The following is an 8,131-nucleotide window of genomic DNA, read 5'->3' on the forward strand; positions in this document are numbered from 1 at the left end:
TCCTCCCTATAGGCCGTCTCATTGTTGTCGGTCATCAGGCCTACCACTGTTGTGTCATCAGCAAACTTAATGATGGTGTTGGAGTCGTGCTTGGCTACGCAGTCGTGGGTGAACAGGGAGTACAGGAGGGAACTAAGCACGCAAACCTGATGGGCCCCTGTGTTGAGGATTAGCGTTGCAGATGTGTTGTAACCATCAGGAAGTCCAGCATCCAGTTGCAGAGGGAGGTGTTTAGTCCCAGGGTCATAAGCTTAGTGATGAGCTTAGAGGGCACTATGGTGTTGAACTCTGAACTGTAGTCAATGAATTTTCATACAGTACCTTCTGAAAGTGTTCACACATCTTGACTTTTTCCATATTTTGTTACGTTACAGCCTTATTCAAAAATGTATTTCATTGTTTTTTTCCCTCATTAATCTACACACAGTACCCCATATATACAAGGCAAAAACAGGTTTTTACAACTTTTTGCTCATTTATAAAAAATAAATAACTCAAATATCACATTTACAAAGTACTCAGACCCTTTACTCAGTACTTTGTTGAAGCACATTTGGCAGCGATTACAGCCTCGAGTCTTGTTGGGTATGACGCTACAAGCTTGGCACACCTGTATTTGGGTACTTTCTCCCCTTCTTCTCTCTGTACTTGGCTCCATTCATCTTTCCCTCAATCATGACTAGTCTCCCAGTCCCTGCACTGAAAAACATCCCCACTGCATGGTGCTGCCACCACCATGCTTCACCGTAGTGGCGCTTGGCATTTTGGCCAAAGATCTCAATCTTGGTTTCATCAGACCAGAGAATATTTTTTCTCATGGCCTGAGAGTCTTTAGATGCCTTTTGGCAAACCAAGCGGGCTGTCATGTGCCTTTTACTGAGGAGTGGCTTCCGTCTGGCCCCTCTACCATAAAGGCTTGATTGGTGGAGTGCTGCAGAGATGGTTATCCTGGAAGGTTCTCTCATCTCCACAGAGGAACTCTAGAACTCTGTCAGAGTGACCATTGGTTTCTTGTTCACCTCCCTGACCAATGCCCTTCACCCCCGATTGCTCAGTTTGGCCGGGCTGCCAGCTCTTGGAAGAGTCTTGGTGGTTCCAAACTTCTTCCATTTAAGAATGATGGAGGCCACTGTGTTCTTGGGGACCTTCAATGCTGCAGAAATGTTTTGGTATCCTTCCCCAGATCTGTGCCTCGACACAATCCTGTCTCGGAGCACTACGGACAATTCCTTCCACCCCATAGCTTGGTTTTTCCTCTGACATGCACTGTCAACTGTGGGACCTTATATAGACATGTGTGTGCCTTTCCAAATTATGTCCAATCAATTGAATTAACACAGGTGAACTCCAATCAATTTGTAGAAACATCAAGGATGAGATGCACCTGAGCTCAATTTCGAGTCTCATAGCAAAGGGTCTGAATACTTACGTTAGGTATTTCTGTTTTTTTATTTTTAATACTTTTGCAAACATTTTTAATAACCTTTTTTCGCTTTGTCATTCTGGGGTATCGTGTGTAGATTGCTGACGTTTTTTATGTACTTAGTACATTTTAGAATAAGGATTTAACCTAACAAAATGTGGGAAAAAGTCAAGGGGTCTGAATACCTTCCGAAGGCACTGTAGGTGTTCCTTTTGTCCGGGTGGGAATGGGCAGTGTGGAGTGCGATTGGGATTGCGTGATCTTTGGATCTGTTGGGGCGGTATGTGAATTGGAATGGGTCTAGGGTTTCCGGGATGATGGTGTTGATGTGAGCCATAACCAGCCTTTCAAAGCACTTCATGGCTACTGACATGAGTGCTACGGGGCGGTAGTCATTTAGACATGTTGCCTTGGCATTCTTGGGCACAGGGACTGCTTGAAACATGTAGGTATTACAGACTCGGTCAGGGAGAGGTTGAAAATGTCAGTGAAGACACTTGCCAGTTGGTCTGCCCATGCTCTGAGTACACACCCTGGTAATCCATATCAGGCACAGCGGCCTTGTGAATGTTGACCTGTTTAAAGGTCTTGCTCACATTGGCTACTGAGAGCGTGATCACACAGTCGTCCGGAACAGCAAATGCTCTCAAAATGAACATAATAGGCATAGCTAATCTGGTAGGCTCGCGTCACTGGGCAGCTCGCGGCTGGGTTTCCCTTTGTATTCCGTAATAGTTTGCAAGCCCTGACACATACGATGAGCATCGTAGAATTCAATCTTAGTCCTGTATTGACACTTTGCCTGTTTGATGGTTAGTCTGAGGGCATAGCAGGATTTCTTAGAGTGTCCAGATTAGTGTCCCGCTCCTTGAATGCGGAAGCTCGAACCTTTAGCTCTGTGCGAATGTTGCCTGTAACCCATGGCTTCTGGTTGGGATATGTACGTACGGTCACTGTGGAGACGACGTCATCGATGCATTTATTGATGAAGACGGTGACTGAGATGGTTTACTCCACAGTTTGGATGAATCATGGAACATATTCTAGTCTCGCAAAACAGTCCTTATCAGTGGATGCCCCTCAAGTAACTTCAGCCTAACTCTCCGTCTATGCTTCTGCTATTGCATCGCATTTGATTCTAAAAGAATTGTAAACATAAAAAAAAATGTAATGCTTTATTTAATATGTAACTTTTTGGGCTACCAACCAAATTCACATAGAATGTGCGTTATAGATCTGTCATTCTCATTGAAAACTAGTCTAAGATGTGGTAGATTTGTTCCATGTGAGCTTCAAACAGTAGAAAATACAATATCGTTGGTTCTGGAACATATAATACACAGTGGTTTACATGGCACAATGATTCTCTACACTATGACTGCTTGTTTTGTCGCATAAACTGAACGTAGTCAAACTATTTGTCATGCCCTGGCCATAGAGAGGCTTTTTATTCTCTATTTTGGTTAGGCCAGGGTGTGACTAGGGTGGGCATTCTATGTTATTCTTTCTATGTTATTGTATCTCGTTGTTTTTGACCAGTTATGGTTCTCAATCAGGGACAGCTGTCCATCGTTGTCTCTGATTGAGAACCATATTTAGGTAGCTCTTGCCCACGTGTGTTTTGTGGGTAGCTGTTTTCTGTTTTAGTGTATTTGCACCTTGCAGAACTGTTCGTTTGTTGTTTTTTTGTTCAAGTGTTCTTTATTAAACACATTATGAATACCACGCTGCACGTTGGTCCTCTTCTCCTTCTCCCGACTACATTTGTTAAACTATTAGAATTTCATTTACCAGAAAATAGTGGACCAATTTTTACATTTTGCACCTTTAAATGAAAACAGAAATATATTGTAAAGTCCAAAAATAACTTTACACTCCTGGGAGGCAGCCTGGTTCCAAAACTAATATAATCACTTTTCACCATTGCAAATACATTTGCAGTGAGAGTTCAAGACCATACGCACAGTCTGTCAACTCAGACCAGAGACGAGGCATTTTCTCATTTGGGAAAAAGTCTGTGGTCGTCAATTCGTTAGTAGGCAAAAAGAAGACAGTCCTCCCCTCCTCGATAGCCTCCTTTGGGCGATCAAGCACAAGTGTATCCTACCGCAGAAGAGTTTTGTTATCTGCCTCACTCACTGGCGTAATGGACAGCATCCGCAGACGTTTCTAGTTTCACATTTGTCTCCAGCGATTATCAGGTAAAATACAGCACCAGTCAAAAGTTTGGACACACCTACTCATTACAGGGGGTTTCTTCATTACAGGGGGTTTCTTTATTTTTTTTAACCATTTTATACATTGTAGAATAATAGTGATGACATCAAAACTATGAAATAACACATTTGGAATCATGTAGTAAACAAAAAAGTGTGAAACAAATCAAAATATATTTTATATTTGAGTTTCTTCAAAATACCTTTTGCCTTGATGACAGCTTTGCACACACTTGGCATTCTCTTAACCAGCTTCATGAAGTAGTCACCTGGAATACAATTAACAGGTGTGCCTTGTTAAAAGTTAATGTCTAATCTTCTCCTTTCCCCCTTCTGATGACCAGGTGGCGAATCGCATCTCTGCATGTCTGGCAGACATATCAGTGTGGATGACGGATCACCACCTCAAGCTGAACCTCGGCAAGACGGAGCTGCTCTTCCTCCCGGGGAAGGACTGCCCGTTCCATGATCTCGCCATCACGGTTGACAACTCCATTGTTTCCTCCTCCCAGAGCGCTAAGAACCTTGGCGTGATCCTGGACAACACCCTGTCGTTCTCAACTAACATCAAGGCGGTGGCCCGTTCCTGTAGGTTCATGCTCTACAACATCCGCAGAGTACGCCCCTGCCTCACACAGGAAGCGGCGCAGGTCCTAATCCAGGCACTTGTCATCTCCCGTCTGGATTACTGCAACTCGCTGTTGGCTGGGCTCCCTGCCTGTGCCATTAAACCCCTACAACTCATCCAGAACGCCGCAGCCCGTCTGGTGTTCAACCTTCCCAAGTTCTCTCACGTCACCCCGCTCCTCCGCTCTCTCCACTGGCTTCCAGTTGAAGCTCGCATCCGCTACAAGACCATGGTGCTTGCCTACGGAGCTGTGAGGGGAACGGCACCGCAGTACCTCCAGGCTCTGATCAGGCCCTACACCCAAACAAGGGCACTGCGTTCATCCACCTCTGGCCTGCTCGCCTCCCTACCACTGAGGAAGTACAGTTCCCGCTCAGCCCAGTCAAAACTGTTCGCTGCTCTGGCCCCCCAATGGTGGAACAAACTCCCTCACGACGCCAGGACAGCGGAGTCAATCACCACCTTCCGGAGACACCTGAAACCCCACCTCTTCAAGGAATACCTAGGATAGGATAAAGCAATCCTTCTCACCCCCCTTAAATGATTTAGATGCACTATTGTAAAGTGGCTGTTCCACTGATGTCAGAAGGTGAATTCACCAATTTGTAAGTCGCTCTGGATAAGAGCGTCTGCTAAATGACTTAAATGTAATGTAAATGTAATTTCTTTCCTTCTTAATGCGTTTGAGCCAATCAGTTGTGTTGTAACAAGGTAGTGGTGGTATACAGAAGATAGCCCTATTTGGTAAAAGTCCATATTATGGCAAGAACAGCTCAAATAAGCAAAGAGAAATGACAGTCCATCATTACTTTAAGATATGAAGGTCAGTCAAAATAGAAAATGTCAAGAACTTTCAAAGTGCAGTCGCAAAAACCATCAAGTGCTATGATGAAACTGACTCTCATGAGGACCACAATAGGAAAGGAAGACCCAGTGTTAAGCCACAAGGCGGGATCCAAATGTAGACACAGGAGGCAGATGGTTGATGTCTTGCAATGTTTATTAATCCAAAGGGGTAGGTAAGAGAATGTTCATGGACAGGCAAAAAAGTAAAAAAAAAAAACAGATCAGAGTCCAGGAGGTACAGAGTGGCAGACAGGCTCGTGGTCAAGGCAGGCAGAATGGTCAGGCAGGCGGGTACAGAGTCCAGAAACAGGCAAGGGTCCAAACTGTGAGGACTAGAAAGGGAGAATGCATAAAGCAGGAGAACAGGAAAATCACTGTTTGACTTGGAAACATATAAGACAAAATGGCACAGAGAGACAGGAAACACAGGGATAAATACACTGGCACAGAGAGACAGGAAACACAGGGATAAATACACTGGGGAAAATAAGTGACACCTGGAGGGGGTGGAGACAATCACAAGGACAGGTGAAACAGATCAGGGTGAGACACCCAGAGTTACCTCTGCTGCAGACGATAAGTTCATTAGAGTTAACTGCACCTCCTTCAAGGCTGTTGGAAAAGCATTCCAGGTGAAGCTGGTTGAGAGAATGCCAAGAGTGTGCAAAGCTGTCACCAAGTCTAAGGGTGGCTACTTTGAAGAATCTCAAATATAAAATCACTTTTTTGGTTATCCTGTTTGGGATAGGGGGCAGCATTTTCACGTTCGGATGAAAAGCATGCCCAGAGTAAACTGCCTGCGACTCATGCCCAGATGCTAATATATGCATATTATTATTAGTATTGGATAGAAAACACTCTGACGTTTCTACAACTGTTTGAATGATGTCTGTGAGTATAACAGAACTCATATGGCAGCGAAAACCTGAGAAATGATGTCAGAAGGTGAATTCACCAATTTGTAAGTCGCTCTGGATAAGAGCGTCTGCTAAATGACTTAAATGTAAATGTAAATGTAAATCCAACCAGGAAGTGGGAAATCTGAGATTTGTATTTTTTTCAACTCGAATACACAGTGTCTATGGGGTCATATTGCACTTCCTAAGGCTTCCACTAGATGTCAACCGTCTTTCGAACCTTGTTTGATGCTTTTACTGTGAAGGAGGGGGGAATGGGAGCTGAATGAGTCAGAGGTCTGCCAGAGTGACATGAGCTGGTCACGCGCGCTCACGTGACAGCAACCTGCGTTCCATCGCATTTCTACAGACAAAGGAATTATCCGGTTGAAACGTTATTGAAGATTTATGATGAAAACATCCAAAAGATTGATTCTATGCTTCGTTTAACATTTTTCTACAAACTGTAATATGACTTTTCGCCCGAACCTTCGCCTGGACTTGCCCGCGCGTCGTGAGTTTGGATTGTGTACTAAATGCGCAAACAAAAAGGAGGTATTTGGACATAAATTATGGACTTTGTTGAACAAATTAAACATTTATTGTGGAACTGGGATTCCTGGGAGTGCATTCTGATGAAGATCATCAAAGGTAAGTGAATATTTATAACGCTATTTCTGACTTCTGTTGACTCCACAACATGGCGGATATCTGTTTGGCTTGTCTTGTTGTCTGAGCACTGTACTCAGATTATTGCATGGTGTGCTGTTTCCGTAAAGTTTTCTTGAAATCTGACACAGCGGTTGCATTAAGGAGAAGTATATCCATAATTCTGTGCATAATACTTGTATCTCTTATCAATGTTTATTATGAGTATTTCTGTAAATTGATGTGGCTCTCTGAAAATTCGCCGGATGTTTTCGAGGCACAACATTACAGACCATAAAGCGTCAATGTAAACTGAGATTTTTGGATATAAATATGAAATTTATCGAACAAAACATACATCTATTGTGTAACATGAAGTCCTATGAGTGTCATCTGACGAAGATCATCAATGGTTAGTGATTAATTTTATCTCTATTTCTGCGTTTTTGTGACGACTCTCTTTGGCTGGAAAATGGCTGTATGGGTTTTTGTGACTAGGCTAGACCTAACATAATCATATGGTGTGCTTTTGCTGTAAAGCATTTTTGAAGTCAAGCTTTAATTTGGTGTATTGCACTTGTGAATGTTTGAAAGTTAAATATTTCTAAAACACATTTTTGAATTTCGCGCTCTGCCTTTTCTGCGGATGTTGTTGAGCCTAACAAGATTTATTACATGATTCCATATGTGTTATTTCATAGTTGTGATGTCTTCACGATTTCTATACTGTCACGTTCTGACCTTAGATCCTTTGTTTTGTCTTTATTTAGTATGGTCAGGGCGTGAGTTGGGGTGGGCAGTCTGTTTGTTTTTCTATGTTGGGGTTTGTGTTCGGCCTAGTATGGTTCTCAATCAGAGGCAGGTGTCGTTAGTTGTCTCTGATTGAGAATGATACTTAGGCAGCCTTTTTCCACATGGGTTTGGTGGGTGTTTATTTCCTGTTTAGGGTTTTGTCTTTGTGTCAGTGTTTGTCGCCACACGGGACTGTTTCGTTCATTTCACGTTTATTGTTTTTGTATTTCGTAGTGTTCAGTTAATGTATTAAAATAAACATTATGGTCACTTACCACGCTGCGTTTTGGTCCTCCGATCCTTCTCGCTACTCCTCCTCAGAAGAGGTGGACGAGGGTCGTTACAATGTAGAAAATAGTAAAAATGAAGAAAAACCCTTGAATGAGTAGGAGTGTCCAAACTTTTGACTGGTACAGTATATTCTTTTTCTCTAAATTGCATTTTATTTGGAGGTACATAAAGCAGTCATGTTTATATTAAAAATGTCATTAAACATAAAACTACTGCGATTGACAGAGACAAAAGGCTTTACATTCAACATGTTTTGCAGATGTATGAACGAGATAATATATGAACAAAACATAAATCAAAAGAAATTAGCAAGATATTAACAGCAACGATGTGACATGGTTAATTCATTTATTTGATTTATTTACCCTTTATTGAACTAGACAAGTCAGTT

This window comes from Oncorhynchus masou, chromosome 32, assembly GCF_036934945.1.
Source record: "Oncorhynchus masou masou isolate Uvic2021 chromosome 32, UVic_Omas_1.1, whole genome shotgun sequence".
NCBI lineage: Eukaryota > Metazoa > Chordata > Actinopteri > Salmoniformes > Salmonidae > Oncorhynchus > Oncorhynchus masou.